The following is an 11529-nucleotide window of genomic DNA, read 5'->3' as shown; positions in this document are numbered from 1 at the left end:
TTTTTCAAGCCTAATAACCACTCTCAGATGGGATGTCATTTTAATCGTTGTCGCTTAGTTCTCCTCTCATTATTCGAAGCCCCCACATTCATAGGTACTCCTCCCCATCTCTTCTGCTGACCGTTTCCTCTTCTTTGTCGATCCTTTAACCCTTCTTGTGCCTCGGTCCTGCCCATCGAGTTCCTCACTGGTGCGTAGCGAATTCTCGAACCCAGGGTGAAGGCAGGAGAAAACCTGATCTCCAAATTTATGTACCAGAATGGATTATTTAATTGTAAACACAACTATACCGTCCATACTATACATAACTATACAGAATGTATTACATTCTCCCATATCGTGAAATGAAATGAATAGGGTTGAGGCCTTTCGTCTAATTATAACAAGTCTGTTCACGTGCGGGAGAGGCTTGGCATCGGTGGGTCCGATGACAGAAAACGGAGTAATTGATGGGTGACGTTTTTTTTTTTTTCTGTCCACTGTATACTACCTTTTCAGTCATACTATTTTTTCTTTATTAACTGCAAGTATACCATTCTTATTTAACAAAAATTCATATAAGTAGTAAGATTAAAATCTTATTTTTTCTCTCTATTCTTTTTCTTCTTATAGTTTACTTTTTTTACAACAAAGGAGACAGCTCAAGGGCACAAAAAAAAAGGAAACAATAACAAAAAAAGCCCGCTATTCGCTGCTCCTACAAAAAAGAATCAAAAGAGGTGGCCGAAAGAGGGGTCAATTTCGGGAAGAGAGATGTCCTGATGCCCTCCTCTTGAAAGAGTTCAAGTCGTAGGCAGGAAGAAACACAGATGAAGGAAGACTGTTCCAGAGTTTACTAGCATGAGGGATGAAAGAGTGAAGATGCTAGTTAACTCTTGCATAAGGGGTTTGGACAGTATAGGGATGAGCATGAGTAGAAAGTCGTGTGCAGCGGGGCCGCGAGAGGGGGGGAGGCATGCAGTTAGCAAGTTCAGAAGAGCAGTCAGCGTGAAAATAGCGATAGAATATAGAAAGAGAGGCAACATCTCGACGGAATTTAAGAGGTAGAAAACTATCAGTAGGAGGAGGAGAGCTAATGAGACGAAGAGCCTTAGACTCCTCTCTGTCCAGAAGAGCTGTGTGAGTGGAGCCCCCCTACACGTGAGATGCATACTCCATACGAAGGCGGACCAGGCCCCTATATATGGATAGCAACTGCTCGAGGGAGAAGAACTGGCGGAGACGATACAGAACGCCCAACCTCGAGGAAGCTGATTTAGCGAGAGAGGAGATGTGAAGTTTTCAGTTGAGATTTTAAGTTAAGGATAGACCGAGGATGTTTAGTGTTGAGGAAGGTGACAGCAGAGTGTTGTCGAAGAATAGGGGATAGGTGTTTGGAAGATTGTGTCGAGTTGATAGGTGGAGAAATTGAGTTTTTGAGGCATTGAAGGACACAAGGTTCCTTCTACTCCAATCGGAAATGATAGCAAGGTCTGAGGTTAAGCGTTTTGCAGCCTCCAGTCTGGAGTCGTGTACTTCCTGTTGTGATGGCCGTCTATTAAAAGAAGTTGAATAATGCAGACTGGAGTCGTCGGCGTATGAGTGGACAGGACAGTTTGTTATGGAAAGAAGATCTTTGATGAATAACAGGAAGAGAGTGGGTGATAGGACAGAGCCCTGTGGAACACCACTGTTGATAGGTTTAGGGGAAGAACAGTGACCGTCCACCACCGCAGAGATAGAACGGCCGGAAAGGAAACTGGAGATAAAGTAACAGAGGGAGGGATAGAATCCGAAAGAGGGCAGTTTTGAAAGCAAAGACTTGTTCCAGACTCTATCGAAGTCTTTCGATATGTCTAGCGCAACTAAGAAAGTTTCACCGAAACGGCTAAGAGAGGATGACCAAGAGTCAGTTAAAAGAGCAAGAAGATCGCCAGTAGAACGCCCCTTGCGGAACCCATGCTGGCGATTAGATAGAAGGTTAGAAGTGGAAAGGTGCTTTTGAATCTTCCGGGTAAGGATTGATTGAAAAGCTTTTGATACAGGAAAGTAAAGCTATAGGGGGGTAGTTTGAGGGATTGGAACGGTCACCCTTCTTAGGCACAGGCTGTACGAAGGCATACTTCCAGCAGGAAGGAAAGGTAGATGTTGATAGGCAGAGACGAAAGAGTTTGACCAGGCAGGGTGTCAGCACGGAACAGTTTTTAAGGACTATAGGAGGCACTCCATCAGGTCCATAAGCCTTCTGAGAGTTGAGGCCAGAGAGGGCACAGAAAACATCTTTACGAAGAATCTTAATAACAGGCATAAATTAGTCAGAGAGGGGATGAGTAGGAGGAATATGCCCAGAATCGTCCAGGGTGGAGTTCTTACAGAAAGTTTGAGCGAAGAGTTCAGCCTTAGAGATAGATGAGACGGCAGTTCTGCCGTCAGGGTTAAGGAGAGGAGGGAAAGAGGAAGAAGTGAAATTGGAGGAGATATTTTTGGCTAGGTGTCAGAAGTCACGGGAAGAATTAGAAAAAGCAAGGTGTTGACATTTTCTATTGATGATAGAGGCTTGGGTAAGTCGGAGAATAGATTTGGCACAATTCTTGGCTGAAATGTAAAGTTCATGATTAGTAGGAGTGCGAAGGCTCTGGTACCTTTTGTGAGCTGCCTCCCTATCTTTAATAGCACGAAAACAAGCATGATTAAACCAACGCTTTTTAGCATAATAAGTAGAGAAAGTACGTGGAATGTATGCCTCCATTCCAGAGACAATCACCTCTGTGATGCGCTGGGCACACACTGAGGGGTCTCTCTCCTGGAGGCAGTAATCATTCCACGGGAAATCGGAAAAGTACATATTCAGATCGTCCCACCGAGCTAAAGCAAAATGCCAGAAGCATCGCCTCTTCGGTGGGTCCAGAGGAATAACAGGAGCGATAGGACAGGATACAGAAATAAGCTTATGATCGGAGGAGCCCAACGGAGAGAACAGTTTGACAGAGTAAGCAGAAGGTTTAGAGATAAGGAAGAGGTCTAAAATGTTGGGCCTGTCTCCAAGACGGTCGGGAATACTTGTAGGGTGCTGAACTAACTGCTCTAGGTCGTTGAGGGGGCAAAGTTGTAGGCTTGTTCACCAGGCTGGTCAGTGAAAGAGGATGAAAGCCATAGCTGGTGGTGAACATTGAAATCTCCCAAGATGGAGATTTCAGCGAAGGGAGGGGGAGTCAAGATGTGCTCCATTTTAGAGTTCAAATAATCACAGAATTTTACATATTTAGTAGAGTTAGGTGAGAGATAAACAGCACAGATGTATCTAGTAATAGAATGACAATGAAGTCTTAGCCAGATGGTTGAAAATTCAGAAGAGTCAAGGTCAAGTGATGTCGTTGCGCACGTAGGCACAACACCCAGCTTTGGATTGAAATTTAGGATAGAGATAGTAGGAGGGAACAGAGTAGAGATTGCTGTCAGTAAGTAGGAGGGAACAGAGTAGAGATTGCTGTCAGTAGCCTCAGAAACCTGTGTTTCGGTGAGGAAGAGAAGGTGAGGTTTAGAGGAGGAGAGATGGTGTTCCACAGAATGGAAATTAGAACTAAAACCGCGAATGTTCCAGAAATTGATAAGGAGGAGGTTCGAGGAGTTATCAGGACACCTCTCAAGTCGGCAGCCAGAAGGGGAGTCCTCCCTGGGGGAATTTATGGTCCCCCCCTAGGCGAGGACTCCGAGTCAGTGTTATTGCGCGCCATTTTGAATTTTGAATTTTGGGAAAAGGTGAGTATTTTGTGTGAATGTAGTGAGGTGTAAAAAGAGAGAGGATCTGTCTTTAGATTAATAGTCTTTAGTTAATAATACTGGTGAAGGGGGTGGCCAATATACACTATTATGTTAGTAAATTACCGTGTAATATAATCATCATCATATATATATATATATATATATATATATATATATATATATATATATATATATATATATATATATATATATATATATATATATATATGGACTGAAGTAATTATTTAGTAATTTTTAATAATTAACTGTGGAAAGGATTAGACCGGAGTGGGAGAAATGAATTTAGCATGTTACAGATTACAATGCAATTTGGCATTTAACTACATAATTCAGCAATGGAATAAAAACATATTTTCAAGTCAGAATCTTTATTGTAGACTTTCCTGCCTACATACTATTAGTGGACTATTTACCATTTATATGGCTACATTACAACTTGTGAAGTTGATGCACAGAGTGATAGGCTAATAACATGGAGTACGACATGTAAGTGAGTGCCAGGTTAAATAAGAGTAACAGTGAGAGTTTGACATCTTTAATTATCAAATTAGCACCAAAATATTATAGAGTGATGCCCATACTGAAGAATTCAGCCAGGTTTACAGTTGTTGACACTTACAGAGTGGAAATTGTCGTGCAGGACAGGATTGAATGTTGTGCGCCCAGCACCGTCTCGTTGCAGAGTAAATGCAGATGAACTCGGTCCCACGTAACGGACCCAATCTTTGAAGACAGCGTGACGCCATTGCGCAAATCCGACGAGATTTTCGCGGGAAGTGACCAGACTTGTTATAATTAGATTATGGCGTGAGCAAGGCGACGCGCTTCCCGGGTGAATGCCCCTACTGTCATCGGTATTACCATCAGCCTAATCCAGCACCGCTATCACAATTATCTATACAACCATGCTACATCCCCACACTAAAGTCTCCATTCCCCCTCAAAATACGCGTACTACCACATGAATATTAAGTCCCATAAACAACACAATCTTTGTCACTAGCACCAACACCAGCACAGCATCCACCTCAATACCATCATATATATCCATCCCAGCAGCACCATTGCCACAATCTTAAGCCAAAACCACAATCACAAGCATCGTCATGGCCATCATAATCTCCACTAAAGCCATCACAACCACCACCGTCACCATAACCATCAATACTGCTATCCAGCATCATAATCTCCTTAACCATCCTCAATTTAACACCATCAATTTCTTCACCATCACCAAACTGAGCTAACAAAAAACAGATGCAGCTCACATCAACAACTTAATTCTTCATAACCTGCTCAACCAGCACCATCATTTAAATCACCACCACAAACCATCATTACCACTGTCACCGCCAGCACCACAAACATCATTAACACCATATTAAAGAAAAACACTATCTGCACAATACTGGATATAATATATAAAAGCGCAGGTCGGACCAACCTTCCACGGAAGACTCGGTCATCACACTATCGTCTACCAGGCGACGAGGCGACTGGTTGGCACTTAAGAGGTTGTGTATGATGAAGTAAGTTAGGCCAGGCCTTCCCATAGATTGGCATAGAACATGCGAAGAGGCACTAATACCATGAATATACGCACGAGATCTCTTCTACGACAAAAATATCTACCTACTTCCCTTTCATTGTCACTAACAACCATAATCATTCTACACTTCATTTGCCACCACCACATCAGCAGCCACATCGAAGATCATCCTCAGCAGTTTCACCGGTAACACCACAACTTTCCTAACTACCTCCCTTGCCGCTACCATCACCAATATTTTGAACCCCACCATTGAGAAGGCGGTGGCAGAGTGGTCAGCATGCGACCACGGTGGTCCCGAAGACCCGGGTTCAAGTCCCACTGCGAGACAATGATAATTTCCAACCACAGCCGAGTGGTGAAAGATTACCCACATGCTTCCAGATATCCAATTCAAATTCAGCAACGGGGGGGCCAGCATGGACAAAGCAATTCATATATCACAACAGTCACTTAAATAAAATAAAAAATAGCTAGCTGCCCCTCTAACGGGCTAAAGCCATCCAGACCCCGTAAGAGAGTCTGCCGACGCTTTAAGCAGCACATAAAACACCTACATATGTATGCTGATACTGTTGTGAAAACCACGTGTACCCCTATACAAATCCACAGGCAACACCACTGTCAAGAACACCGACACCGACGTCATCACAAATATAGGCAACTTCTACTACTACTACTATTACTGCTACTACTATAACTACTACAGCAGCTACTTTACTACAACAACTACTACTACTACTACTACTACAACTACCGTAACAACCATCACAGCCATTTCCACAGTCATTTCACCCATCCAAACCTATTCTACAACCATCATCATCGCCACTATGTCTATTATCACCTCCACTAAACCTGCTCCTATTACCAGCCTATAAAGAACAGCCATTACCACAACTATTACATTCATCTAAACCGCTTCCATAACTATCACCATTACCACCGATACCATCATCATTATTTGTAACTACTACACCTATCATATACTGCAAATTTACACATTCACAATTACCACACCTCCAAAAAAACACTAACATCTAAGCACCCACCACCACTAATACAATCACCGCCACCAACACTCCCGTCAACACCACAACTATTAATCAAACCCATGTCATCCATTGCAGAAATCTCCACTACAATACGAAGCAAAAATAACATTATGGTCCATATTTTTAAACGTCTCGGGTTCCCATCGTGACTATTTTCCAAGGCCACAGAGATTTTAACTGGGTTTTCATGGGTGACTTTTCCTGTTCAAGGTGCAAGAGTCTGTTAAAACTAGCACTAGGATCACAGAACCGTCCATGAACATCCCAGCAACTTCCACGAGAGGCTTTTCAAACAGGCGTATACAGAGGTGCCGATATGTTTGAAAATATGGGCTTATGACAGATTAACTAGAACAGCAGGATTGAAAACATCACATATCAACCACCATCACCTCCACGGCCCCATCACCAAAACAACACAGTAACAGTCAGGAGTGTGGAGTCGGATATAAAAGATTGCGACTCGTAGTCCGGCTCCGACTCCACCTCCCTCCACCCTTCCCCTCTTCTGCAGTACAGTGGAAGGCATATCAAACTCAGCCACAGCACACACCACACCCACCCACACAACATGACACGTATCGTATGTGAGTCGGAGTCGGGGATATTTTTACCGACTCCGACTCCACATCCCTGGTAACTAGAGCAACATCGCGATGCCTTTCCACACACAATCATTTTCCTCACCGCCACAATTACAGCGTCCCTCAACAATCAATACCTTATACCAACAAATATTACACGAAGAAAGTAAAAAAAAAAATGATAGCTTTAAAAACGTAAATATATATATCACAGCGGCACGAAATTCAATACGTGTTCGATGTTTTTTTTTTTTTTTTTTTTTTTTTCACTCAAACCTTCGCCCACAAAAGTAAGCCCGCTCTTTTTCACTCCATTCTGGCCAAATTTTCAAATAAACACAAATTTCGCAACGCAAAAAAATACAGAGGATATTTCCAGATAAAAAAAATATACATGCACAAAAATAACACCAGAATTGGAAAATAAAGAAAGATAATGTATTCGTCCAGGAAAATAGTATCCTACCGCATTAAAATGTAAAATAAGCAAATACATCTTCAAACCGCCATCAACACCAACGGCAAAATCATCACCAGTGTAATCACCACCAATCCCATCAAGAACACCACCACTACCGAGGCCACTCTCCACCAGCACCACTACCAGTACAGTGACCGCCAACACCACCACCAACCACCACTGGCGACATCAATAATTGGTGGTTTTTGCACAAAGTCCGGCACACAGCTTTGCTTTCTAAAGTACCCTAGCATAGATAAGTACGTCTCTCTAGACTTAGGTCTCCAGTTTCCTATCAGATCGATAAATCGTGGTAAATGGTGGCTATATATTTGACCCCTAACCCAATCAACAGTTGCCTTCGGTAGGGTTCTGTTCCCTCTCACTCTCTTGGTTATTTATTATCGTTCCAAAACAAACTGTTCTATCCAGTATGTCGATAACTCTGTTCTGCTTTACTCATCACCTTACTATAACGGATGACCCTGTCAAGAGGAATTATACAACTCAAGTGTGGAAGCAATGTAACAACCTGACTTCACTATCATTGATGAATGTCCACAAGGAAGTTCAATCCTTCATTGCCTCAAAAAATATCTTCCTTCACTGGGTAATTGACACAAACTTCAGACATATAATCCATATTATTCGATAACACACAATTGTCCCCTTCTACAAGAAACAGTTCTTAATTGAGGATCTCATCGGAAACTTTATATACCATCTCGTTAAATCAGCTTCCTAGAGGTTAAGCGTTCCGTATCGTCTCCATCATATCGTTTCCCTCTCCTAGATGTTATCCATACACAAGGGCAATTGTCCGCTACCACACTGAGTATGGATCTCATGTGTTGGAAGGTTCCACGCACTCAGACCTCTCTCTCTCTCTCTCTCTCTCTCTCTCTCTCTCTCTCTCTCTCTCTCTCTCTCATCTATCGACATGTCATTGCTAACTACCCTTTTGAACTTACTGACGGCATGTCTTCACCGCTCCTGTGGCCCCGATGCACCCGACTTTCTAATCTATCTCACCCCTGTACTATCCAAATGTCTTAATTTCTTAAACAACATTTTCATTATTTCATCCCTTTCGCTCGTAAACTTTGTAACATCCTTCTTCTGCATTTCCTCTGTATTTCCTTTTTTCTTCGACTTACAGACTTTCAAGAGAATAGTATCAAGACACCTCACTAACCGAATGCAACGATATCTTTAGAATACGTTTACTGTCACTTGAGTAGGAGCAGAGTTAGTGCGGGCTTATTTTTTGTATCGCTGTTTGCCATTCAGCTGCCTCCTTCACTGCAGAGAAAATAAGAACCACCACCGCCACCACCAAGACCACTACTACTACCTGCACCTACATATATTCAGTTACTACCAAATCTACCGCCAGCACCAGTACTACCATTTGCACTACCATCAGTACCATCACCCCCAACACTTACACCAACAACAACACCATCACTACCAACACCACTATTTTAACAGCACTTCAACGTCCACATCTACAGCTCCAGATGGCCCTTATTGCTATCAGAGGCACGTAACCGAGCCCTTCTGCAAACTTCTATTCCCGCCTCGCCTTTTATTTTGTAGTCAGGTACTATAATTGTCTGTTCCAACTGTTTCACTGAATTCATATATATATATATATATAAATATATATATATATATATATATATATATATATATATATATATATATATATATATATATATATATAAAGGCTCACATAAAGGAATAAATGCACAACAATTAAGGCTGCCTGTCTTCGCCACTATACCGTTCCAGTATAACTCTTGTCAAGTAAACAAATCAATTAAATGATAAAGTTGAGAGCTTACGGAAAAGCTGCGCGTGGCGGCGGTGCTCATCTCCGTTCCGTTGGCCCTTCGAGCCTGTGGTGGGAGATAGCTCATTAAACCGACACGTGGCCAATCCAACATCCGGGTTACCACAGTTTACCTTCCACAGCCTTACCAAGGTACTCATGTATCGACTAACCAAAAAGGAAGGATTAACAGCTGGGTGGACTGGACGCCGACTGCCCGGAGAGGGATTCAAACTTAGAACCGCAGATTAGTAGCAAGAGACGCTAACCACTCTACCAGTCATACACCACCATTCATACCACCACCAGTCACTGCAAGACTCATACATCACGGCAGCCACTATAAATAAAATTCACCTGTGCCGCTCACGGGCTGGGGTCGCCCAAGAGGCCCCTCAAGGCAGCCTACAGGAGCTATAGGCAGCACCTAATAAAATAAATAAATATTTAAAAGAGGGAGGCGCATACATCATATCAAACTCACCCAGTCAGGCTCGCCGGTAAATATTTGATATTGACATTATCATACAAAGATAACTTCAAATATATTTATTACTTAATACACGTAAATAGCCTTCGGCTTTAATTCTTTGCGGCCAAAGGTGTCAACAACCAAGAAATCTCTAGAGCGAGAGCCAAGACACTGAGAGATAGAGGAGGAGCAGGGTGGCCTAGAGGACACCGTGGATCAGCAAGTCTCCACCTCGCCTCCCCAATCTCCAGTGTCACGGACCTCATTTCCAACGACACTGCCGCGCTTTATCAAGCGAAAAAAGTGATAGTGAACGTTACTGTTGAAGCCATAACAGCTATATCAAGAGATAAAAGGTAAAGCTAAACATAATAATAGAACAGGTTCACTTTAAGGTAAAGTTATCAAACTAAAAGTACAAACTGATGTTGAAAACTATGAGAGAAGAGATGCCTGAATAGTTAGTAGACCAAATTTTGTCCTATCAATTATTGTTGTACTCAAAACTCTCAAAGATAATAATCAACACATCAGTACGCGGGCGTAGTAAGCCCGTGGTCCTATGTTAGAGTCCCACCAAAACACCCAGATTTTTTTAAACGATCGCCGAGTGGTGTCCAGATTTTCAATCAACCCTAACTTCAGCGACTTCGTTCAACTGGAGCACTGGGGGTCACCATGGGCCCAGAAAGAGTCATATATCACGGCAGGCACTGTAAATAAAATTGCCTGCCCCCTCCAGAAAGCCTACAGACGCTATAGGCAGCACGTAAAGAAATATATATATATATATATATATATATATATATATATATATATATATATATATATATATATATATATATATATATATATATATATATATATATATATATATATATATATATATATATATATATATATATATATATATATATATATATATATATATATATATATATATATATATATATATATATATATATATATATATATATATATATATATATATATATATATATATATATATATATATATATATATATATATATATATATATATATATATATATATATATATATATATATATATATATATATATATATATATATATATATATATATATATATATATATATATATATATATATATATATATATATATATCCGCATCCGCATCCGCATCCGCGGAACATCCGCATATTTTTTCACATCCGCATCCGCATCCGTAGTTGTGATAAACTGAACATCCGCCTCCGCATCCGCATCCGCATTTGTGGTGAAATATACATCCGCATCCGCATCCGCATCCGCACTCTACAGAGGATGTGTGGATGCGGATGTGTTTTGTGTATTGCACAACCTATAGATTATAGAGTAATATATAGACACGCAGTTACAGACTAGCAGAGTAGTAGAGTACTGCCTGGTGCTTGCAGACTTAGAGTTCAGACAGAGCTTAGAATTGTGGAGTAAATTTATTGATGTGTGGCTAATGAATTAATTATCTAGTAAAACTAAAGCAAATAATATCACGGATTCATTTCCTTTCAAACTTACACAACGTAATGTGTCTAGAATTTAGGGGAAGGTCAGGAGGAGGGGGCGAATTTTACTTAGTGACTATGAAGTACAAATACATAGTAAATAAACTGCAAACTGTGAATGGTGGAATGTTAGATACTTAGTAACGACACATGAGTGAGTCACTGTGTGTGTGTGTGTGTGTGTGTGTGTGTGTGTGTGTGTGAGGAGGGTGAAGAGGGAGATAGAGAGGAGGCTTATCACCCTTGCTTGTCACCTTCACCCCGATGCCTTAACCCTATACGTTCCGA

The sequence above is a fragment of the Eriocheir sinensis genome, unplaced genomic scaffold (assembly GCF_024679095.1).
Source record: "Eriocheir sinensis breed Jianghai 21 unplaced genomic scaffold, ASM2467909v1 Scaffold345, whole genome shotgun sequence".
Lineage (NCBI taxonomy): Eukaryota > Metazoa > Arthropoda > Malacostraca > Decapoda > Varunidae > Eriocheir > Eriocheir sinensis.
This window is presented reverse-complemented; position numbering follows the sequence as displayed.